The following is a 26414-nucleotide window of genomic DNA, read 5'->3' on the forward strand; positions in this document are numbered from 1 at the left end:
GGGTTCCTTGGACTTGTTAATTCTTTTAGCCCACAGTAAAGCACTTGAGTGCCGAAGGTCAGTGGTGAGGGTTGCAGCCACCGCCGCTCATCCCTTTCCACCCAGTTGCCCGGGTCTTCAGCACCAGCTCCTGATTAACAGTTGCCACAGCAACCACAGCAACACCTCCAGTCTGCAGCCTCCAAAAGGCAGAGATGAAAAGGGTAAAGGAAATAGGAACTAAGAGCAATTAATCTTCAATACGTGCATTTAAAAGTAACCGTGATGTAATCCCCAGTAATTATGTAATACAAAAATCCAAATTAAAGGGTCAAATTTTACCTTGCCCTGGATGGTGTATATTATTTTCCTTTTTGGCGTCCAGAGAATCTGTCTCCTTCCTTTGGTTAATTGGTTCTAATTTCGAGCAGCAGTGGCTAAAAATAATGTTTCTCAAGCTGGAGGCTAGGACTCCTCCCGAGGTCGAAGTTTCTGATACAGAGAAAGAGCAGAGAACGGAAACCTGCAGGCTCTCAAACAGAAAGAGCTAGCAGTTTTCAGGGTTTTCTTTCTCTAGTTTTTTCCAGCTTCCCCACCTGCCTGCTTTTCTTCTGTCCTGTCATCTCCACAGATCTAAGTGATACTAACTGATAACGGACAGGAGGAATATTAGCGAGGTAACAGATAATGTGTAAGAAAGGATAAGGGGGAGAAACATGGTTTTAGACTACCATTTACCACTGCTTCTCAAAATTTCTGTAATCCCTCAGAGCTCATGACTTCTGTTTTTGAGAAACCCTCAACACTAGACCACCATGACCTCTCCGCTGTCTGAGTTTTATTGCGTTTTATTCATTCACCCAATCAACATTCATTCAAACTTGATGTACCAAATATACAGAGAGGAACACGACAGACAAGTCCTCATAAAGATTATGGTTATCACAGCTTTTCCTCTTCAACTATTTGGTTGCTTGGGAAATGAGATAATCTCTGCCAAATCAAGATAAGGGCATCACAGGGACCAAGGCGGGCAGAATGACTAAGATTAGGAGTCTAACTGCTCAGTAGGGTCCGACAGGGTAGATTCTGAAAAGTATGTGGTTCGGCCAAGAGAAGTCTTCTGGGGAAGATGGGGCAGGTATGTCCCATGAGGTTAGAGAGGCCACCAGAGGTGGACAACAGTGTAGGTAAGCTCTAATCCTAGCGCAGAGGTTCTTTGCTACTTACTCTTTTCACTGTTTGCTGTCTTTGAGTGGCCTTGATCTCACGGGTCTCAACCCCAGCGAGGATACCCAGATCTACATCAGAGCCATGATCTTCACTGGAGATGGAAAAGGAGAGATATTGAGATCATTATTTCTTTTCTCAGTTTTATATTCATTATTTCATATGGTTGTCTTTTAAAACAGTTGAAAGAAGAACAACAAATATATTTATATTGTCTTTTTTTTTTCCTACAAAATTTCCCTACATTGGGGTGCCTGGGTGGCTCAGTCGGTTGAGCATTTGACTTCGTCTCAGGCCATGATCTTTCGGCCCATAGGTTTGAGCCCCGCGTCAGGCTCTGTGTTCACAGCTCAGAACCTGGAGCCTGCTTCGGATTCTGTGTCTCCCTCTCTCTCTGCCCTTCTACCACTCATGCTCTCTCTCTCTCTCTCTCCCCCTCCAAAAATAAACATTAAAAATTTTTTTTTAAATTTTCCTACATAATTATTTCTATTGGTTCGTGTGGATTCGAGTTACCATTTCTTTTCAGCCCAAAGGACATCCTTTAATAGCTTACATAAGGCAGGTCTGTTTCACTAAGTCTTTGTAGCTTTTGCTTATCTGGAAATGTCTCTATCTTGGCTTCATTTTTGAAAATGGTTTTACTAGATGTAGAATTTTCAGTTGACAATTGTTCGTTCTGGTGGCACTTGTCTTTTCAAAGTTTGACCAAGCGTGTCCAGGGGCAAATCTCTTTTGAGTTTATACTACTTGAGATTTGCAGAGATTTTGGCTGTGTGGATAAATGTTTTCAAAATCAAAGTTGGGAAGTTTTCAGATATTATTTCCTTGAGTATTGTTTCAGTTTCTCTCTCTCTCTCTCTCTCCTTCTCCCTTTTCCTCTTTCCCTCTCTCCCTCTTTCCCTCTTTTCTTCTTCCTCTCTCTCTCTCTCCCTTTCTCTCCTCTCTCTCTCTTTGTTGCTCTCTCTCCTCTTCTGTGTCTCTTTCTGTCCCCCTTCTAGGACACGTATTATGTGAAGATTGGTTTAATTAATGGTATCTCACAGGTCTCTCATACTCTGTATTTTTCTTTGCTCTTTTTCTTTATGTACTCCAGATTGGATCATCTCTTTCTCTGTATCTTCAAGTTTGCTGATTCTTCTGCCAGTTCAAAGATGTTTTTGAACAGCTCTAGTGAATTTTTCATTTTTGTTATTGCACCTTTCAACTCCAGAATTTTTATTTGGCTCTCTTTCCTTAATTTTTTGGTGTGTGTTTATTTATTTTTGAGAGATAGAGAGGCAGAGAGAGAGGGAGACAGAAGATCCAAAGCAGGCTTCGCTCTGATTGCAGAGAGCCCAATGCGGGCTCGAACTCATTGAACCATGAAATCATGACCTGAGCCAAAGTTGGACGCTTAACCGACTGAGCCATGCAGGTGCCACTGGATCTTTTTCTTTAATAATTTCTATTTATTCATTGAGATTCTCTACTTGGTGAAGCATTACTATAATACTTTCATGTAATTATTTAAACATGGTTTCGTTTAATTTTGGGGGCAGATTTAGAATAGCAAATTCGAAATCTCTCTCCACTAAGTCCAACATCTGGACTCTCTTAGAGACAGTTTCTATTCAGTGCTTCGTCTCCTGTGCATGGGGACATGTTCCTGTTTCTCTGCAATTTGGGTAATTTTTTAAAAACAATATTTTACATAATATATTGTAACATCTGGATTTTGATCCTCCCAAGGGGTTGTTGTTTTGCTATTTTATTTGTTTATTTAGTGACTTTTCCTGGACTAATAGAGTCCATTCAATATGTGGCCAATCAGGTTTTCAATTATTGCTTTTATGTGTAAGCCAGGCTTCCTAGCGGTCAATTCTGGCTCTGCCATCGCTGAGTGGTTATCTCATGATTGGTTAGAAGTTTACCTTAAACATCTTGAGCCCACAAGGTTTCTACCCGCCAAGGGATCTGTGTGGGGTGGTGCACACATTCAAAGCTTAGATGGCTCAAGGTTCTATCTCTTATCTATTTAGGGATCTCGGGACCCTCTTTTCCGAGTGTGCATGCATTCTTGTACATGTACATAATCTTCCAGATCCCTAGAAATAAGTTGGAAATATGAAACCCCCATGGCTGTCTCATTTCCCTACATATTCCTTTTAAATTTTTGGCTGATCTCTTGCTTATCCCAACTAGTACCGTAGCCTCAGGAAGGTGCAATATTGGCCTTCCCGATGGTTTGCTACATTGCTATTGTTTTTGACAATGCCCTAGGGCATGGAATTTTTCTGGGGAGCTTCAAATCAGATCAGTTCTTTCCAAGGCAGTGAAGCAGACTCTCTTCACAGTGAATTATACCATGGATCTGGAGGATGAAGTGAGAACAACTCCACATTTAAAATGCTACAGACCTCACTGTTCTTACTGAGGGTCAGGAGTTTTCTTCAGTAAATGCTTTTCAATTTGTTGTATGACTTTCGCTAATTTCTAGAGTTCTGAAATCATTGATAATTTTGTGTTTTGTCAGTGATTTTTAAAGGAAAATTTGCCAAGGCCCTCACTCCATTACCCTGGGAGTGCCCAGCTCTCTAAGCACCTCCATATGATACTTGGAACTATAATTAATTATAAGAAAACTCCAGCCACAAAAGCAGGTATGTTACTGGTTAGGATGGTAACAAAATAATTATAAGCAATTAAAAAGTCTATTTGCATAACTTAAAAACAAATTGATTCAGTGTGAAATATATGGAAAAAAGAAGTTTTGTAGATTTGTCATCAGAGAGCATACTTACCTTTGAAAGTCTCATACTGTGCTTTGCATATCCCCATTAGTGTGGTCACCAAATTATTTTGTTTTTGTTTTAAGTTTATTTGTGTACTTTGAGAAAGACACAGAGAGAGAGAGAGAGAGAGAGAGAGCACATGCATGAGCTGGGGAGAGGCAGAGAGAAAGGGAGAAAGAGAATCCTTGCTGTCAACACAGAGCCCACCATGGGACTTGAACTCACAAACAGTGAGATCAGGACCTGAGCTGAAATCAAGAGTCAGAGGCTTACCTGAATGAGCTGCCCAGGAGCCTCTAAATTATTTTCTAATCATCTGTTAAGGACTCTGTATTCTTCACTAAATTACAAACTCCTTAAGGGATTGTATTTTAATAATCTAAGGGATTTCTCAATGTGTGGTCAGACTCCTCAGTAGATAATAAATTCTTGTTCGATATTGTTGGATGTTGGGGTGCCTGAATGGCTCAGTCAGTTAAGTGTCTGACTCTTGATTTTGGTCCAGGTCATAATCTCAGGGTTCATGAGTTCGAGCCCTGCATCGGGCTCTGAGCTGATGGTGCAGAGCCTGCTTGTGATTCTCTCTCTCTCTTCCTCTTCAGTGCACGCTCTCTCTCTCTCTCTTAAAATAAATAAATAAACTTTAAAAAATATTATTGAATGTTGCCGAAACTTTTAGAGACAGCCCAAGGCTGAGGGCAATGCTGATGGCGCCTAAACTGTGGAACAGTCTGGACTTCACTTCCAAAAAATCAATTTTTTGGTATATACATTTCAGAAATTGATTTGAGTTGTTCTTTCATACACATTCTGCAATTAATTATCTTTAACCTAATATGGTGTTGACTTCTGAGACATCTTTCTTTCAAGTAGCATATTCTCTAAAAAAAAAAGGGCTCAAACCATCCTGGATACTTCTGTTATATTTAACCTCCACGAGTTGTGCTAACTTCTGCTGTGTGTTTGCAGTGGCTTGAATCAATTATATTTAGCAACCGTTGTGAGAACACCTGATATAAAAGGTTCAGCACACTTGTTAATTAGGGAATGATTAATTATGAAGTATGTAACATCACACTCTTCTTACCATCAAACCATCAATGTGCACTCCATTACCTTCTCCAGCTCCCCATATCCTCTCTGGAAGCACAGGTATTGATCTGTGACTACAGAGACACAGGTATTGGTTCTTTTCACCTCAAGTGTGAGATTGGCTTTCCCCCTAATTGTACATTGTGCAGCAGATTGGTCATAAAAATGTGTCAAAGTTGAGGATAATGGAAAGGAAATAACTTCACTGCATAAGTCCAGGATGTGTGGGGGCCTGTCTCAGATCTGGTGTCAGCCTCGCGAGCAGTTAACATCTATGTGGCCATGGGGAGCTCACCCACCATTTCTGGCCATTTCTGGCATTTCTGGACACTAGTGTCCAAGTGTGAGCCCTACTTACTTCTGGCTCCAAAAGAGAAAGGGGTTTTCTCCCTCATGCTAGACTAAGTCCTACCTTCTGATATTCCCCATTCCCTGACTGAAAATTATTCCTTTTCCCAGTATGAAGCAACATAAATATTTCTCTCTTTTCAAGGATCTTTGACCTCTTCCCACGAGGTTACGGTCTAATCCTGTTGTCCCCAGTGGAACAATCACAAAAAAGTACAACATCGCTACTGTTTTTTCAAAGCCTGAGTCAGCTGGTCTGAAAGAAAAGAATTTTATACAAATTATACACACAACTTGTCATCCCTTCTCATTGAATTGTCATAAAATCTTGAGGTCCAGTCCTACCTACTGTCAGTTTATCACATACATTTGCTAGGTATTCTGGGCAAGGTGACTTTCTAGGTACCATGATAATTATCAAGATAGTCAAGTTAAATTTCCTTAACACCTTACGTGTTGAATGAGAGAAATACTTGCTGGCAATTAACTGTCGATGACTGTTAGGCAGAATTTGATAATTGTGTATACAGATATGGCCACAGGGGAAAGAGAGGTCCTTTACAGTAAGAGAGAGTTGGGGAGTATAGACCAGGGAAGACTTCGCAGATGAATTGGTATTTGAATTGGATTTTGAGGGACAGGCAGGATTTTAACAGGTGGAATTTGAGAAGAAGGCACTCCTGGTGGAAGAAAGAAACTGCATGTACAAAGGCACAGAGAGAAAGAAGTGAGCATGCCCAGGAAATGCCAATGGGAAGAGTGGTAGGGAAAAAAGCTGGAAATGTGAGAAGAAAGCTGGGACGGTCACACAGGACCTTGAATAGCTGCTAGGGAATTTGGATAGCTTTTCTTTTTCTTTGTCTTTAATGTTTTGGTTACTGTTTATTTATTTTTGAGAGAGAGAGAGAGAGAGAGCCAGCAAGCATGAGCAGGGGAGAAGCAGAGAAGGAGGGAGAAACAGAATCGGAAGCAGGCTCCAGGCTCTGAGCTGTCAGCTCAGAGATCATGACCTGAGCCAAAGTTGGACGTTCAACCGACTGAGCCACCTAGGTGCCCGTGGATAACTTTTCTACAAAGAGAACAGAGAAGAAAGTAGTGAAGTAGCCCTTAGGTTCCCAAAAAGGTAAATAGGGGTTCTGTAGCTCTGTGGGGGTTTTGTTTGTTTTGTATGTTAGACTAATGTTTTCCATGTCAGTGACAAACTCTCTAATAAAATGTCATGTTGATAAGGCCACAGCACCTGGCAGATGGATTTCCTAGGGTGAGCGAACAGAAGAACCTGCCAAACTCCTAGAAAGTGCCATTTAATGAACCGGATAGTACCCAGTGTTGGGTTTAAGGGAAGGGGATGGGAGGGGTGAGTTTAAGCCAGAATCTCCCTCGGGAGTTTTCCTAAGAGCTGTGCTCAAGTACTTGAGAATGTGGTAAGTGCCAGAAGGACATCATTCCAGATTGCACATGATTTATGTTTTTTTACTGAATGTGCCCATAGAGACGATGTTGATACTCTGAAGCTTTCATTTCTGGAGTTTTACTGTTTGTTTTCTTTATCCCACCCTACCATTCTTCTCCATGACCCAGCATATGGCAATGACAATGGTCTCTGCTCAGCAAGCCGATAGATTTCCTGTGACACCAAAGACAAAGGAGGAGTCTCTAGGAGACCAACCAAGCTCACTTGGGTGCATCCCTTCTGTCTATTGCTGGGTCCTGCCAGCAGATGAGTGTGGTACCAGTGCCGATGCTGGCTGGTAGTCCGTTTCTAGAAGCAGGAAATAGTCTAAGAGAGGGAGTCTGGGTGATAAAAGGTTAGACTTTCCGGTAACTTTGATAGTTAATGGGGCCATGGCAGAGAGCATTGGAAACAAGGACTGACTTGGAAAGTCCGAGTGGTGCCAAGGGTGGGAAAGCGTAGATGGGCAGAGAGCAGAGCGGGGAGGAAACTCAGCGGACGCTAGTCAGGAACAGGGGTCCAGAGCACTGGGAGAGGTGGGCTTGGAACGCGCCCTCACCTAACCTGTCCTCACAGCTCTTCCTCCCGCGCTTCCTCACCGTCTCAGAGCCCAGAACGCAGAGTCCAGCTTGGGACGGAGCTCTGTGAAATGGAGCACCAAGGCTGCCGGTCTTCTTGGGGAATAACGAGACTCTGCTTGTCCTGGAAGATTTCCTTCTCCTCTTTTCTCAAGTGTCCTGACACGTATCAGCCCCTCATGTTGACACTGCAACCGGCTTGTCTCTCCTGCTGTCTCTACAGGGTATGGTTTGATTAAAGGGAAACTATTTTCTTTGTACACCTCTGTCTCCGTCTTGTTGGCTCCGTCGACGGAGCTGTTTCCCCTCCTCCCGACCCCCCATCCAACACAAAGATTTTGCCATCTTTAGAGGAGTCCTATGTTGAGGAAGGAGTCAGGCCACCATGTGATGCGAAACACTGAACGCAGCTCCTTGAGTCCTCTTGGAAAACTTGTTTTTGGGAGAACGCCAACCCCGTTTTATGGGGTTGGCAGGGCTGCAGATGGAACTTGGAAATAAGTGGTTGCCCTGGGCCAACTCCACAGACAAATGATGAGCTAATTTCTCCTCAGTAAGAGCATTCTGTATTTGCTGGTCAGAATCTGCCAAAAAGTTCAAATTCATATGCTTAGAGCCGGAGCTCCCCTTATGTCTATCTGGCTCCACTTAATGTTTAAATAGCCCATTCGTCGAGCCTTAGGGTGAACAGTGTGGAGTCATTTATTCATAGCTGAGGTGGTAATCAAGCTAATGAAGGAACACAGAGGAAGGAAAAAGAGTCAGCTGAACCTAAGGGGAAAACGTTTGGGGGTATGGTGTGTTTGTGTGTTCGACTGTCCATTTGTCCCATGTAGCTCTTCCTCTTCGCGAATTGTTTGACACACGTTTTATCTCTCGTTGACTTTCCGTTTAGAAAATGTCTTTTCATCTCTCCCCCCACGTTTCTTTTTGTGAACTCAAGGAAGTTCATATTGTTTATATGTTCATATTTCATATTGTTCTTAAGTTCGTAAGTTTATATTGTCATCTAGGTGAAACATAATTAGAAAGAGGAATCAGCTATCTCAAAATCACTGTAATGTTTTCTAGAACCAAACACGAATGTTTTTGAATCGTCCAACATTTTGAAATGGTCTGTGTTTCTGCTCATTTCCACACCAAAGATAATCAGGAATCCAAATTAAAGTATAATCTAGCTTAGTGTTAGAATAAGGGAGACCAAATTAGACTCCTCAACTTGCACGCTATTGCAATTTGTTAAAAAGCAGCTTTATAGAGGTGTAATTCACATACCATACAATTCATTCATTTAAAGCATATCATTCTGTGGTTTTAAGTAGATTCACAGATATGTGCAACCATCACCACAGTCAGTTTTGCAACATTTTTTCACCTCACAAGGAAACTGTATATCTTTTAGCTATCATCCTCCAGCCCCCTTTCCCAATGCCCCAGCCTGAAGCAAACACTAATCCACTTCCTGTCTGTACAGATCGTCCTGTTCTGGACATTTCATATGAACAGAATCCTCCAGGATCTGTTCTTTTGTGACTGGTGTATTTCACCTAGCACGTTTTCAAGGCTCATCTATGTTGTGGTATACCAGCACTCTGTTCTTTTTTAAGGCCAAATAATATTCCATTGTAGAGTGATACCGTATTTTGTTTATCCATTTGTTGGTTGATGGACATTTGAGTTGTTTCCACCTTTTGGCTATTCTGCATAATGCTGCTGTGAACATTCAGGTACAGGTTCTTGTGTGGACATGTGCTTGCTGTTACATTTTCTCTGGTCCACTGTAAAAAAGCCTTCATCCATCCCACGGTTCATCGATGTGTTTTCTGTGTCAGATGATGTAGCAGACATTGTTGGTGTCCTGCCCGGTCCGTACAGAGATAAGAAGCAATTCTATAAATAAATAATTGGGGGAAGAATAGACAAAGCAATGCAGAAGAGCTCCAGATAATTTATGTAGCTATTTGACCCCCAAGGAAGTAGAGAACAGCTTGGTACTCAAGTGTGGGCTGCACACTTGAGTTCCTTCCAAACAGGACAGTGTGGAAAGGGGAATAACCGAATAACCTGGCACAGTAGAAATCCGATAAATACTACCTCCGCCAGGAGATCAAGGGTGCCATCCACAGTGATAAATCACATCGATAACATGCGCCCTTGACCGTTCTGTTGTCTTTCTCTTAGAAACATATAACCCCAGTCTAATTATGAGAAAAATGTCAGACTGATTCCAATTGAGGTACATTCTACAAAATATATGACCAGTATGCCTCAAAACCATCATGGTCATCAAAAACAAGGGCGGTCTGAGGAACTACCTAGCCAAGGGGAGTCTGAAGAGGTATGATGATTAAATATAATGTGGTTCTCTAGGGGCGGATCCTGGAGTAGGACAAGGACATGAGGGGGGAAAAAAACAAGGAAAACTTAATAAAATATGAACTTTAGTTAATAACAGTGTATCAATTTTGGCTTATTAATTGTGACAAATCTACTATACTAATGTAAGAGACTAAAAATAGGGGAAAATAGGTGTGGGGTATTTGGGACTTTAGTTTTCTGTAAATCTAAAACTATTCTTGAAGAACCATTTTAGGGCAACTTGGTGGCTCAGTCCGTTACGCATCCGACTTCAGCTCAGGTCATGATCTCATAGTCCATGAGTTCGAGCCCTGCATGGGGCTCTGTGCTGACAGCTTGGAGCCTGGAGCCTGCTTCGGATTCTGTCTCCCTCTCTCTCTGCCCCATCCCAGCTCACACTGTGTTCTCTGTCTCTCAAAAATGAATAAACATTAAAAAAAATTTTTTTAAACCGTTTTAAAGACATCATTTTTTAAAAATATGCAAATTCATTAACTTCCTAATTCTTATTCTGTTTTGCAGATTATCCGTTTGTCTGCAGCCAGAGCATCAGGAAATACTGCCTAGGAGAAGTTCTCCAGGCTGAAGAAGTCAACTTGGTTGGTGCCGACAAAGAAAAAGAAAGAGGCAGAAGGCTGGGGCCCAGGAAATCGTGCTCTAGACTCGAACTTCCTCTGTGACCAGGGCAGCCACGTTGTCTCTCTGGGCCTCCGTTTTCTCACAAAACTGTGAATGCGTGGGTTGGAACGGTCGACTGCTAAGTCCCGGCCAGCCTGAAGGTGTAGGCTTCCACTTGCTCAGGGCTCCATGTTTGACAGCTCTTTTCTTCACAGAAAAAAGGGCCTGTCTGTGTCTGGCCCTTCAGCATCTTCTGTGGTCTCTCCCTGAATCTGATCGCTTTTCACTTCTGGAGCTGCTGCTGTCTTGGTCCAAGCAACCATCATCTCTCCTGGGATTATTTTAACAGTCTCCAAAGTCTTTTCCTTGCTTCTCTCCTCACATCCAATTTCCAGTACAGGGACCAGAACAGTCTTTTAAAGCCAAGGTGAAACCTTGTCGCTTCTCTGCACAAAACACTCCACTGACTTCCCACGTCACTCGCTGGAAAAGCGAATCTCCTTTCGCAGGCTTCCAAAGTCCTACATGGTCTGGACTTCCATTGCTCTCTGACCTCATCTGCTGTGTCCCCTTCAGTCGCTCCAGCCACACCGCCCTCCTTGCCTACACGAAGTACATTCCTGCCTCAGGGCCTTGGAATTGCCGTTCCCCTGGCAATGAGCTGCTCTCTCCCTTCTCCCTTTCAGTCACTGACCAGAGAAGCTTTCTGGATCCTCCTATATAAAACAGCAACCTCCTCCCCATTCCACCTCCAGCGCTGCCTCTCTCTCCCCTTCCCTGCTTGATATTTCTCTGCAGCACAATCACCATCTGATGTCTCGTATGTTCAACCATTTATCTGCCTACTTTTGGTCCCTTGCACGTGAGAATATGAGCATCTCGAGGCACAGGGACTTTGTGATGGTCACTGTTGTGTCCCCAGTGCTTAAAACAGTCCCCGGTACATAGTAGTTAGTTAATAAATGTGAGCTGAACAAAGGAATATGAGTGAACAGATGGATAAATGCTTCTATGGATCAAGAAAACTTGGGTCCACTTATAAGGCCAATGGCAGTTCCCAGTCTCCCCAGTCCTCAAATATTTTTGTTAAACCTCCCTTCCCTGAGGGTTTCGGCGTTCACACCCTCAGGCTGGGGCTCCTTCAGGCCTTTCTGCTTGTAGTCTCCTCCTCTATGGCAGTAAGTGTGGATTGGCCTCACTGCTTGAGTAGAGACAAAGCAAAGGACCGCGAGTAGAGCATTTTAAAAAGAAATCAGTTAAAATTCCAGAAATGTTCTACTTCCGCTCTCTTCACACACTACGTTGAGTTGATTTGTTTCCAGGTTTTTTTCCCTTCACAGACTATAAGCAGCTATGTTATGTTATTGGTCACTGTATCCTTAACCGCGAGAATGGTGCCCAGCGCATAAAAATCTCTCCAGTCAAGACTTGTCGAGTCCGTTCTAATCAATAAAAAAGAGGAAGTCCTGGGACTTCCACTGGCACATTGCTGAAATTTCTGTTTCTCTTTGGTTTTAGCTAGAGAGGAAGGAGGTTATTTTCTATTTCTATTTCTATTGCCTCCAGGCGATTTCCTTAAATTTCCTCTCCTCCTAATAACCTTAATAGCAAATACAATAGTATCCTCAAGTCATAGAGCAAAGTGGTCGAGCTAAGATTCAAACTCAGGCAGACAGTCCTGGCTTCAGAGTTTGCACTGTCAAAGACCATACTGAAAAATAAGTTTGAAAGGAGTTGTCTTAAATTTAAAAATAAGGTATCATTGGAGCTTAGAACTCCTATACTCAGGGCAAGAATATTCTAGAAGACACAACGTCAAGATACAGAACATTATTTAGAAACTGCCGTGGGGTTGTTAGGAGATTTATACGAGCCAATACACGAAAAGTACACGGAACAGAGACCGGTGCACTGCAAGCACCACCAGGCATTGGCGACGGTCGCTATTACTCAGGCGCCATGTCGGGTGCTGTCAGACCAGCAGGCCTCCCTACAGGCTTCCCAGCGATTTTTGATGAAAGAACCTATTTCCTCTGAAAACCAGCACGTTATACCTCTGAAAATCAGCACGTTATAAATGTATCGAGCATGTGTCCGGGGAAGATGAGAACTTTCCTTTTATGGCATATAGAGAAAAAAGTAAAAGTGTGGCAAAGAACAAAAATAAAAACAAAAACAAAAAACACTAACAGTCAGTTGCGGGAGCTAGAACCTCACCCAGAGCGGGGCCACAGCAGGTTACAGTCTCCTCTAGTTTGGTTGCATTTCCTGGTGGTCATTACGTCATAGAACCTTGGAGAAGGATGAGCTATTAGGGACTTCTGGATGTTGCACCCTTCCTCCTCCTACTCTGACAGCCTGTTAGATATTCCTAGTCACCTTGCTTGCCCCTCGCATCGTAGGGCGGGAATCAGAGGCATGTGGTGGAGAGACTCCAGAATCCAATTGACCTGGGAGCGAATCCCATGTCTGCCCCTCTGGATTCTGATATTGGGCATTTGGACTTTTTTTTTTTCGGTCTCCATTTCTATAACAGGAAAAGAAGTTTAGGAGTAGCTACCTTTTGGGCTTTTGTCAAGAACGAATGACAAAAATGACTGTGAGTTCATTAGCACAATGTCTGGCACACAGGTGTTCAATGATGAAAACTTCATCATTCGAAATCGTTATTTCCCCCACCTGGGGCTGGTCTTCTTTTGGACACTCTACGTCATCAATGCCCTTCTGAAAGTAAGTGGTGTCTAGAACTAAGCATAATTCTCCTGAAGCCAGCCCAGAGGTGAAGACAGAGACAGAGAGAAATGATAGAGATAGAGATACAAAGACACAGAGATAGAGACAGAGACAGAGATAGAAATGGGGGGCATACGTTACGCACCAAGCACTGTGCCAGATCCTTGGCGTGGAATATCTCATCAAAGCATTAAACAAGTCTTTGAGGTGATGTAACATAGCATTTACAAATGGGGAAGCTGAGGTTCAGAGAGGCCACATATAGTCAGGGTGCGTGCTCAGATGGCCGGGAGCTAGGGTGAGGTCCTATCTGAAGCCACGCTGGTGGGGCCGGGAGTGGCGCAGGGAGGTAGAGAGTCAGGAGAGCAAAACTGGTCGGAGCCTCCTAGAGAGAGTTGCGTGTTAAACCCTGGCAGCCACAGGCAAAAGTCAGGTCCACGAGGCAAGCAAGATTGGCTTCCTTAGAACCTCAGTAATAGCATTTGTGGTGCTGGAGGCATGGTGGGATGGGTGTCCTGGGCTACTTTGGGGAATGTACACGTGTGAGCACCTGAGCGAGTGAGGCTGAACTGAAGAGGCCGCATCCAGGCAGACGTGCAATGGGGCCTCCCACAAGCGACGTTCATGCCATGTGTGCTGAAGTTCCATTGAGGTGTGTCAGGGCTGGAAACTGTTCTCATCGGCCACGGAGGGGAAAGTCTGGTCTCCTCGGTGCTCTGAAAGCCCTTTGCGAGGATGACGAAGCTGCCACCGCCACAATCAGAGACAACTTTGTGTTGACTGCTGCAGAAAGATTGCTCGGCTTCCTAGAGCTGGGTCTCCCCAGTGGGTGTGGACAGATGGGGAGAATCTCTGCGCTGCAGCTCGGAAGCGGCTGACCCTTGTAAAGCAGGTCTGGCCCATTCAGTTGTGGGAGATTCACGGTCAGTCTCAGAGGCTCCTTCTCTTTTCTCGTCCTTTGTAGCTGTGTCACTGCACATTGAAGTTTCCCTCCCTCTCCCCGGGTCCCGGCAGACGGAAAAGCCAGGTCTAGCACATGCCAAAGCTCAGCCGCTCAGGCCAACAGCTGGTTAGGGCAGATGAATTCAACTGGGATTCGGATAGCAAATCCGGGTGCCTGACCTCCAGCTGGGGGTACTGGAGTTTACAGCGCAGCCTGCTTCTCTGGGTGAGATCTCTGCTGATCGGGAGGGCTCTGGTGGGAGACATCTCTACATTGTGCTTCTCAACATTGGTTCCAGAAAGCCACAAATTATGCTTCTTTCTTCAGTGAAACTCAAGGGAATTTGCCATGACTCGAAACAGGTACTTTCACTGAGGATAGATAGAAGAAGTAGACGTAAATGGGGCGCCTGGGTGGCTCAGTCGGTTAAGCGGCCGACTTCGGCTCAGGTCATGATCTCACCGGGTGTGAGTTCGCGCCTCACGTGGGCTCTGTGCTGACAGCTCGGAGCCTGGAGCCTGCTTCGGATTCTGTGTCTCCCTCTCTCTCTGCCCCTCCCTACTCACACTCTGTCTCTCAAAAATAAATAAACATTAAAAACAACCTTAAAAATAGATGCAGCTGATGTATATGTAGAATATACATATGCCTGCGTGTGTCCGCACACACACAATAATTTGGGTATTCCATGTAAGTTCCACATAAGACCTTAGCTTGCTTTCATAGTGCTCCACACTGCTGGCATCAGGAAAACCACTCTGTCCTTACAAAGATATAATTATAAGAAAGGACTGACAGTGAGGAGTTTAATTAAACGTCGAAAGAAAGTGACAATCCGTATTTAGCTGATTCTGACGCTCTCTGACAAGAATCTTTCTGAGCACAGACCTTTCATATTTACTTAAATATTGAGGCAAATTCAACTCGATGAAAGAAGCATGGGATTTAGTGCTCCCATGGTAGGAATTCACATGTATGCGTGTGTGTTTCAGATACATACGTTTCACATGCACAGGTATATATTTTCATATATCCACATTACTGCTTTTATTTGTTTTTAAGATTAAAGAAAGTAACAGGAATGATGGAGTAGAAATACATTTGGATGTTTCTCCCACTAAATATAATTAAAAACCCTGGGCATTATAGATAAAATAAACTTGACATGATTTTCAAAAGAAGAGACAAGAAACCTGACTGGTTAAGGACCTTGGGACCCAAGGGATGACACAGAGGTGACCTTTCCTTTTGCTTCATGTTTCCCGGACTCAGGTCCCAAGAAGCTGACATCCCCAAACACCAGTCGGCACAGACAAAAATGGTTCTAACAAAATCCTGCTCTCTCTAGCCAAAGGACCAGGAAAAGAGCAACCCAGCAGGACAGAAAACTATTACCCAATAATTAATAATTGTTTAGCCTTGCCCACATTGCAAAAGACACTGTGCACCCCCCCCCACCCCCTCCCCCTCCATTAGCAAAGGCCCAGGCGGGTCGCAAGCTTTCCACCTTCACCAGCTATCACTAGGTGCTCTGAGTCCCTGTCCCTTCCAAGGGGAGCGGGGTCCCAGAAGGTCCACTAGGAACTTCCATTTTTCCTTGGTGGCCCTGAGACGTGTTTCCCTCTCCCCGGGGGTGGAGTCACAGGAGGTTAGTAGAGTGGACTTTCACCACTGCCCACTTATAATAAGGTTCCTCCCTCATCAGTGGAGGCCACAAGGGGAGGAGAGGGAGCACGCTGATGCCTCACAACCACAGGCTATCAGCAGAGCCTAACAGGGAGTCGGAACTCCCCGCCTGGCCCCGCAGTGCTGGGAGTAACCTCTTCCAGTCTCAACAGAGAGGTCGAGGAGTGGGGCGACCCTGACCGCGACTCCCACCACGTTTCTTGTTGGAGCTGTGTCAGAAGAAGTTGGCTGAGGGGCGCCTGGGTGGCTCAGTCCGTTAAGCGTCCGACTTCAGCTCAGGTCACGATCTCGCGGTCCGTGAGTTCGAGCCCCGCATCGGGCTCTGGGCTGACGGCTCAGAGCCTGGAGCCTGCTTCCGATTCTGTGTCTCCCTCTCTCTCTGCCCCTCCCCCGTTCATGCTCTGTCTCTCTCTGTCTCAAAAATAAATAAACGTTAAAAAAAAAAATTAAAAAAAAAAAAAAAAGAAGAAGTTGGCTGAAACAGGTTTAGGTAAGAGCCAGCGTCTTCTAACACAATCCCCCAAACGTCCAGTTTTCCACGGAAAATCATTTGTTACACCAAGAACTGAGAAGACTCAAATGAAATGAAAAAAGACTGTTGATGGATGCCAGCAGCGAGCTGACAGGAATGTTAGAATTATCTGACAAAGATTTTAAAGCAGACATTATAATAGTGATAATTGCTTCACTGAGCAATTATGAACACATTTGAAACCAAAAAAAAAAAAAAAGAAAAAAAAGAAAGAGTCAGCCAAAAGACTTGGGAGAAAAAAAATACTTTATTTCACCAAGCATTTAAAAGAAAATTGTTACCAATTTCTACAGTGATGAAATAAACCCAAAGTTTTACTTGAACTGACTTGGAAATCTCACTGTCAGTGGCAGATAACTTGAGAGTAAAGAGGAGTGCTTGGCATCCGATCTTAGCTATTGGAAGGCCAGAAGGCAGGGAGACCGAGGCTGGGATCGGGCCTGGCATGCGGTTCGGCGAGCAGCAGTTAGTCGTGTGTTAGTCCCGAAGTGCAGAAGACAAGCCAAGAGCAAAGTCAGAGAGGTCTTTTTATCCCTGGGAGCAAAGCATGGACATAACTTCCAATTAAGCAGCCTAGGGTTAGTGTTCAGACAGAAGGGCGCTAGGCGAGTGTTTCCTAAGATCTAGCACAGACGCGCTGTTACGTAGAAGCAGCAAAGTAGATTAACGGAAAAACATCTTAGCCCAGGTCAGACAGGGCATTGACAGAAAAACAGAGAGAAGCAGAAGCCGGCTCGCCTGGGTTCCACATGTTGTCAGGGCAGCTAACATAAGCCAGGCTGTTCTAACAGAGGCTTGGGTAGGACCAGGGAGCATGAAGCGGGTTGTCTGAGCTAAACCATAGAGCTCCGTGACTCTCCCGTAGTGAGGAGTAGGGGTAGGCAAGTCATTTCGTGTCAAATCTGCTAACAATCTTCCACGTACCTAGAGGATGGCTTTTTACTCGCATCTGGAGCTGGCACTGAGGGAATTCTGGTGCCCTCCATGGTATGTCAACCTATCCAACCTCATGGTCATCAAGTCCTGGTCAATTTCCCAGGTGGGTTCACAGATTTCATTACGCTTTAATGCCATCTCACCCTCATGAGTAGGCTTGTATTTTACTTCTCAGGAGGTTACGGCAGGAGTGCCGGGTGGTGATGGAAAAGACAGAGGGCTAGAAATTGAGCCAGGTCACCTCCTGCAATCTTGGGCTATTCCATAATTTCACCATCCATTGTGAGGCCCCCTATTGACGTGGTTATTGTATGTGACCACTCGTGTTGATGAGGCTTTATTGTTGTTGGTATAGTTTCCTGCTTTTGTTAGGGCCACTTGGCTTAGAGTTTCCTCCATTTACTGTTTCACATTATGCAGAAAGAAAGAACTGAATATCTACACTTCATAGAACAGAGATACACTGGGCAGAAGAAAGAGAATTTGTAAAGATATAAAGTTACACCCTTATCTTACGCCAAAACTATTCCAGCTGAATGAAAGTCAAACATTAAACTAAGAAAAAAGAATTGTAGCACATAGGATTACCTTCTAGAATACAATATGTAAACAATTCCTCTCAGGGCACCTGGGTGGCTCAGTTGGCTAAGCATCCGACTTTGGCTCAGGTCATGATCTCATGGTCCATGAGTTCCAGCCCTGCATTTGGCTTGGTGCAGATAGCTCAGAGCCTGGAGCCTGCTTCAGATTCTGTGTCTCCCTCTCTCTCTGTCCCTCCCCCACTTGTGTTCTCTGTTTCAAAAATAAATAAACTTAAAGAAAAAAAAAAAGAATTCTAGGGGTGCCTGGGTGGCTCAGTCGGTTAAGCATCTGACTTTGGCTCAGGTCGTGATCTCACAGTTCATGGGTTCGAGCCCCACATCAGGCTCTGTGCTGACAGTTCAGAGCCTGGAACCTGGTTCAGATTCTGTGTCTCTCTCTCTCGGTCTTCAACTCACCCCCCCCCCCAACTCACACCTCTGTCTCTCAAAAATAAATAAACATTAAAAAAAATTTTTTTTAAAGAATTCTTCATCAATGTGCCAAATACTCAGTTCCCAAGGGAAAACCAGGTAAAAGTCTTTAATAGAATAGCCTCAAAAGAGACACTAAAAATGATCAATAAACGTAAAAAAAAAAAAATGCTTAGTGTAATATCTGTTTAAATAAATGCCAACTAAAACAATAATAGGCACGTTTTGGTGGGTGCCAATCAAAATGCCAGAGATTAAAGATATTTTATATGCAGCTCACAGCCTCATACCCTGGTGTAATCTTTTGGTGATGTGTCAAAAGATTTGTCATTTTATCACTGAAATAGCAATTCTAGGGCCAGTGATTGATCTTCAAGAAACGATGACAAATGTGTCCAAAACACAGATTTTGTCCAAATAATTATTTCCCATAGAAAAGTGTCCTCCAAAATGGGGGATTGGTTAAGTGATTGATAACATCCTCAGGAAAACCCTTTACAAATGAATTTTCAGAACAATACCTGATATGAAACATACGCCGTGTATTTCATCTGGTAAAAAAGCGGGACCTAAAGCAGTCGTTTTGTTTTGTCAAAAAGAAAATGTACAGCAAAATAAGAGGTAAGAGGTACACATGGAGTGTGAACCGTGGTTACCTTTAAGTAGTGAAGTGATTTGGTTTGTCTCTGTTTCATACATTTCCCTCAATTAGCATATATTCTGTGGGAAAATATTTAAATTGTTTTTTCACAAAGTTGGCAGCCAGCATGAGCAGATGAAAGAAGCCGCACTCATTGTGTGGCCTGTCACCCCACCACAAAGGGGTGATATGATTTTGCTGACAGCCCTGAAGACCACTCAATCTCATGTTGCAAATCTGGCCACATGGGAAACAAGCCCACCGCAAAGAGAGAATTTCAAACCGTTCTAGGGTGCAAACATTTCCTTGTCTTTCAGGCTCAGAAGGAAGAACGCCAACGACCTCTGTGCAAAGGGAGAGAAGAACCCAGGAACGCAAGTGCTACAGTGATATTTTGTCCACAGATTCAGAGAGCAAAATGCAGCCCAGGAAAGACACTCCCTTGGTTTGTGCGTTGTGAATTTGTTAGGGAATTGCGGGCAGGGGAGGGGTGGAGGGTTCCATTTGGTTGGTTTCCACTGAATAGTATTCAGCCAAAAGAAAGCCCGTAACTAATTGGCCCTGTTGGAGGGGGAAGTGCTATCAGGACTTTTTCACTTTTTTCTTTTCTTTTCTTTCTTTTCTTTTCTTTTCTTTTCTTTTCTTTCTTTTCTTTTCTTTTCTTTTCTTTTCTTTTCTTTTTTCTTTTTCCTCTCCTCTCCTCTCCTCTCCTCTCCTCTCCTCTCCTCTCCTCTCCTAGAAGTGCCATGGCAGCAGGGACATGACACTGCATGTTGCACAGTAGCATTGGTGTTCTCCCCTGGACAGAGGAGCAACCAGAATAGCAACTGAGATTAGCATCGAGGGACCGACGTTGCATTTGCATCTGAAAGTGCCCGCCACAAACAGCTGAGGCAGCATTTGTGCTGGAGGAGAGGAGACTTGAATAAACCCTCTTGAGCTGTGGGTTGGACAACTCTGAGTCGAGCCTCATACAGCTCTAGGGTCCAAGAGAAAGCTTTCTGGATGGGGTATGAAGATCCCGTCTCAAAAATGATAGGCTCTCTCTCAGGTTAACCGACTAGCTCGGTGAAGGATGCCAGTGTGGGCATTTTTAGATGCTTAATTTCTCTCCACTCACTTTGTCTTTTTCTCTTCCTTCCTGCTCCAGCTCATTCTACCTCACTCACCAGACCGGGGGATGTGGTCTGATATTCCTTTGTCTCATCATTTATAAATGGGGGCGGGGGTGGGTTAATCCTTGAAGTTGGACAGATTAAATGTCTCCCGCCCCAGAAACCCGATTAATGTGTTCCCTCCCCAAGGACGTGAGTGTAGTACTTTACTTGGTCAACTGTTGTACACAGCTCTGTCCTCTGTGGGGCAAAACGGCAGGGACAAAGGAATGGAATTCTACTTCCTCCTCGGGGAAAGAGAAAAGCTTGCAATTGTGAGTTTTCCCAGGCTGTTTCTGGGATGCCAAGGAAGACTGAGTTGCGTAACCGCACAAAAATGTGAGATACAACCTACGCCTCCATAAATTAATAAAATAGGGTCAAAAGGTTAGAGAAACCAAGAAACATGTGTGTGGTTTCCTGACCTGAGCACAATGAAAGGCCTTGACTGTGAACCCTAAATGCCTCCAGACCTAAGAACCACAGACCCGAGAAATGTAATTCACCGTGGAGGGATCCTGAGGCCACATGGGGTTCTTTCCTGATAGCTCCTGGGAGGACCCAGAGACACACATGAATGTCTTTTCCAACGTGCAGTAAAATCAGAAGGTCCATTTTGGAAATCTGGGCCATTCTTCCAATAGAGATTATATCTAAAGGCAAAGATAGCTTTTAATATATTGCCATTTTAGACATTGCCTTCTTGATATTTGTATTTGTTCATGTCGAAAATGTGTTGAGCGTTTCCTGTTGATGAGCAAGGCTGCTGGGCTGGAACTAGCCAGCCTCTGCAAGGACCTCAGCACTGGCCCAGGCCTGACCCACATGAAGGAGTGCAGACGTCTGGGCCGACTGCTCTGGAAGGAAAGTTACAAACAGAGCAGCATTCTATTAAATGACACACTGTTTATAGGGCACCTACTTGTGCTGTAGAACCGTGTTAGAGCTGTCCACTGAGAATGCAAAGATACATATGACATGGCTCCTGCCCCCAAGAATGTTACCATTTGATAGAAAAATGCAAATTAAAAAAATGAATTCATGTAATATGATACGTGCTAAATTAGTAATTATGAACATTGATTTTTTATGCAGACTGCAGGGGTAGGGGAGAGCCTTTTAAAACCCTTCAGCGGGGGGGGGGGGGGGAGTGGTGCATGGGTGGCTCAATCGCTTGGGTGTCCCACTTCGGCTCAGGTCATGATCTCACAGTTTGCGAGTTCGAGCCCCACACAGGGCTCTGTGTTAACAGCTCGGAGCCTGGAGCCTGCTTCGGATTCTGGGTCTCCCTCTCTCTCTGCCCCTCCCCTGCTCACACTCTGTCTGTCTCTCTCTCTGTCAAAAATAAATTAACATTAAAAAATATATAAATAAATAAATAAACAAATAAATAAATAAAATCCTTCAGCAGGGGCGCCTGGGTGGCTCAGTTGGCTGCATGTCTGACTCTTGATATCAGCTCAGGTATGATCTCACGGGTCATGAGATCAAGCCCCGGGGTGGGCTCTGAGCTGACAGCACGGAGCCTGCCTGGGATTCTCTCTCCCTCTCCACTGCTTGCACACACACGCTCCCTCTCTCTCTCTCTCTCTCTCTCTCTTTCTCAATAAATAAATAAATAAATAAGTAAATGTTTTAAAAAATCCTTCAGCAAAAATCATGGTCCAAAAGAATTTATCTGGACTTATTACAAGGATCTCTTTCTCTTGACCCCTGATCAGTGGTGTCCAAAGTAAGTGTGGATGCGCTGATCGTGCAGATACAGAAACAAAATACGATGTTTACGCTTTTATTTTTTTAATGTTTATTTACTAATTTTGAGAGAGAGTGCACATGTGTGCACGGGTGAGCGCATGGGGGAGGGGCAGAGAGAGAGAGAGGGAGAGACAGAGAATCCCAAGCAGCCTCTGTGCTGTCAGCACAGAGCCTGACGTGGGGCTCGAACCCATGAAGCGTGAGATCGTGACCTGAGCCGAAATGAAGAGTTGGACGCTTAACTGACTGAGCCACCCAGGCGCCCCGTTTATGCTTTTAAATGTATCCTTGAATTTTATTTTTTGCATATATTTTATAACATGACATAATGCTTCAGTAGTAACTATTTATTTATTTTTAATGTTTATTCATTTTGAGAGAGAGAGAGAGAGCTGGAGAGGGGCAGAGGGAGAGAGAGAATCCCAAGCAGACTCCACACTGTCAGCACAGAGCCAGATACGGGGCTCGATCTCACGACCTGTGAGATCATGATCTGAGCTGAAATCAAGAGTCCGTTGCTTAACTAAGCCACCCAGGCGCCCCGTAACTATTGATTATTTACAAAAATAATGAACTCTATCTGGGAGATGCATGCTCAGAAAACCTTGACATAACAACATGAGTGAAAGTTTGAAAACCATTAAGATTGAGTCCAGTCGTCCCCCATCTTCAAGGCCCTGGATCATCTTCCCTCAGGCCGTGAGGCAGCTTGGCTGTGCCTCAGCAACCATAAGCTCACCTGACCATCTTCTCTCGCCTCCGCTCAGCAGAGAGGACCCTCCAATTACCTGCATCCTTCTTCCTTTGAAGGTTCCCTGTAATTATATGACTTTCCCTCTGCCCTTTTATGTCATCAGTGTGTGAGGAGGCAGACACCCAGATTGGTGAGGTAAGTCGTTCAACATTACAGGATTAGTATTACTAATGTACTCCCTGGCAGAAATTAAGAAACCGAACAAAACAACCCTAGTATTGGCTGAGGTGTTGGACTAGTAATAAGCTGGCCAACGTCTTAAGCAGAAAAGCAAAAATCGCAAAACCTGTTGCTACAAGAACCACAAAAGCCGTGAGGTGCATGAGACAGGGTAAATGAATCAGTGTAACTAATGGCTACTTGTGGAATTTCATAGTCTACTGGCCCAGTTCAAACCCCAACTTTGCCAGTTAGTACCTGTGAGATCTAAGCAATTACTGGACACTCTGAAGTGTATCAGTTGCTGTTCTTGGGCCGCGCGGAATAGTTAGCTCTGGCTAACGCAAGCACTCCCCGAAAAGAGTTTGCTGCGAGGAAACAGGACCGTTCCCAGAATCAAAGGGAAGAGCTAAAATGGGGGCTGTATGAAGGACAGTATCTAGTGCAGTTCCCGGGATCTTGGCCGTGATGTTGAGCCTCTCGCCTCTGAGCACTGGGCTCTAACAGCTCTGTTGTAACTGCTTTTGACATCTGGAGTGTCTCCACTCAGAATTCATATTCTCAGGATGGAGATTCGAATTGGTCCATGTTGGCCCCATGCGTCTCTGTGTGTTTCTGTGATTGGGCAGAGCTGGGATTTAAACCCTCACAGCCTTGGTGTGCCTGGGTGGCTCAGTTGGTTAAGCATCTGACTTCGGCTTAGCTCATGATCTCGAAGTTGGTGGGTTCAAGCCCTGCATCAGGCTCTGTGCTGACAGCTCAGAGCCTGGAGCCTGCTTCAGATTCTGTGTCTCCCTCTCTCTCTCCCCCTGCTCATGTTGTGTCTCTCTCTGTCTCTCAAAAATAAATAAATGGTAAAAAAAAAAAATTATTTTTAAATGCAATAAGCCCTCACAGCCTAGAGAAAGCAGAAGCCTTTTGCACTGATGGTGGGAATGCAAACTGGTGCAGCTACTCTAGAAAACAGCATGGAGGTTCTTCAAAAAATCAAAAATAGAAATATTCTATGACTCAGCAATTGCACTACTATGTATTTATCCAAAGGAGACAGGGGTGCTGATTCGAAGGGGCACATGCACACCAGTGTTTACAGCAGCACTATCGACAATAGCCAAAGTATGGAAAGAGCCCAAATGTCCATCGACAGATGAATGGATAAAGAAGATGTGGTTTATATATACAATGGAGTATTGCTCGGCAATTAAAAGGAATGAAATTTTGCCATTTGCAACTACGTGTATGGAACTAGAGGGTATTATGCTAAGGGAAATAAGGCAGTCAGAGAAAGACAAATATCACATGACTTCACTCATAGGTGGAATTTAAGAAACAAAACAGATGAACATAAGGGAAGGGAAGCAAAAATAATGTAAAACAGAGAGGGAGGCAAACCATAAGAGACTCTTAAATACAGAGACCAAACTGAGGGGAGTTTGCTGGAGGGGAGTTGGGTGGGGGGGATGGGCTAAATGGGGGAGGGGCATTAAGGAGGACACTTGCTGGGATGAGCACTGGGTGTGACACGGAAGTGAAGAGCACTAAATTCTATTCTTGAAACCATTATTACACTGTATGGTAACTAACGTCGATTTAAATTTAAGTAAATAAATAAATAAATAAATAAATAGCTATCTATCGCGTGGAAGAAAGGCTGGTCCACAAAGGAAGGAGGAGAGCTCAGCAGACGAAAAACAAGGCACGTCTGCCACAACGGTTCAGTTGCCTCATCTGGAAAATGGGAATAAAAATACAGATCTGATAGGGTTGTTCTGCAAATGAATGGAAGAAGATAATGTTTGCAAAATCTTTCACCCAAGGCCCGGCGCTTAGGAAGTGCTCAGTAAATAAAAATAACATTTAAAACTAAAATTAAAAGTAGACATTTTTATTATTGTGTTACGAGCCGGGTGAGACCATATGGGAATTCTTCAAAGGTCAGACTCTCTTCTTATACAGCTGTGCTAGAAGTGGCTTCACGGAGGGAAATCTCCCAGAAGGATCTATTTGACTGGGTGCCGAGGATGGCAAGATTCTCTGGAAGGGAATAATTAATTACTCCAGGGGGAAATTTCAGCTCCTTTTATCCCTGCTCTGTGCATGGAGTCCCGCTCCTCTTCTCATGCCATTGTCCTTAAACGGTGTGATTCCAAATGCATATTTGAAAGAAAAAAAAAAATCCCTTTAAGTCACCTCCCCCTCCCCAATTGCTTTTTCCCTAGATCTTGAGGTTCTTTTCTTGGTTTCCCTGAACTCTCCAAGGGCACATTTGTTTTGGGAAGGAGAAGAAAATCCTGTCTTTGGGGACAAGCTAGTCACGAGAAGTGCCAACACAGCACTCAACAGCCAGTCAATTTTGCAAAAACTGACACTCATAGAATTTTAGATCGTTAGTGGAATGCTTTAGTCATTGGGTTGCATTAAATGCCTGTTGAAGCACCACGTGAATATAATCTCAGACCTGCTATGAATTTGTTCCAGGGTTGACAAACAGTCCCAGTCGGACAGTTTTATTGTCAGACAGATGACCCGTGTCCCACAGTGGGTCACGGTGTGCAACGGATGATGAACCTGCGCAGACAGGGAGGCCGTGCGGGGGGGCTGGGAGCCTGTGAACGTGCATCCGGGACAGGTGGGCCGTGCGGCCCCACCTCTGCCCTGGCAGCGCCTTTATCGCCCTGGCACGGTGCTAATCTCTGCCCCGGGACAAGTTATCCCAGGACAGAACGTCCTGGGAGAAAAGGGCCTTGAGTTGGGAGCTAGTTAAAAGGCTTGTTCAAGTTCAGGATGACCAGAAAAATACTCAGAGGAGGTCCAGCCAGCCTGTGCCAGCTGCAAAACAAACGGACGGCTGCTGCGTGCAAATGTGAGCGGGGCTTCTGCGGGCGTAAGGTTCCTGCTGACCAAGCAAAACGGGAAGCAGGAGCAGTGAGCTGGGTAATTCAAGCAACAGGCTCATTTTTGTCTGGCTGAGCTGAGTAATTCAGAAAGGTCCGGGAGCAGAACTTCAGCAAAACGGTTCTTTGATCTGTGGAGGAGTTTCTGGAGTTGGATTAACGGTCTCCTCCCCCTTCTCTTCCCTCCCCCTCCTTCCCTTCCCTCCCCCTCCTTCCCTTCCCTCCCCCTCCTTCCCTTCCCTCCCCCTCCTTCCCTTCCCTCCCCCTCCTTCTCTTCCCCCCTCCCCTCCTCTCCCCTGCAGGGCAGGCCTCTCCCTCCCCACTCATCTCACCAGCTCACCTCGTCCTTCAAAGCAGACAAACAATATTCCACACAGACATCTGGGGAGATTCCAGTTAGTCTTTCCCTCCTCCCTCTTATACCCCTAAAGATAAAGCACACTGTCTTTAGACATTTTTTCCACCTCAGATAGCTTACGGTGGGCATGAAGTAAATGACAATGAACTGGTTCTTCCTGTCTATTAGGCAGATACGCAGGGCTGTGTTTTTTACTCTCTCAGGCCATTATTAAATCCTTGGAGGGGACAGCAAAGAGTTTAATCAATGATAAATTTAGAGGATGAGTAAAACTTTACCCCACTTTAAGCCAAGACAAATTTGCTGTATGCATACATGCGCACACACAAACATACATACATTAAAATGCTTATAAGGTTGGGGTTTTTTTTCCCCCACAGCAAGGTCCCTGAGCACATGTAAAAATGTGATCTGATTTGCAACATGT

This window comes from Panthera onca, chromosome F1 (genome assembly GCF_046562875.1).
Source record: "Panthera onca isolate mPanOnc1 chromosome F1, mPanOnc1 haplotype 2, whole genome shotgun sequence".
Classification (NCBI taxonomy): Eukaryota; Metazoa; Chordata; class Mammalia; order Carnivora; family Felidae; genus Panthera; species Panthera onca.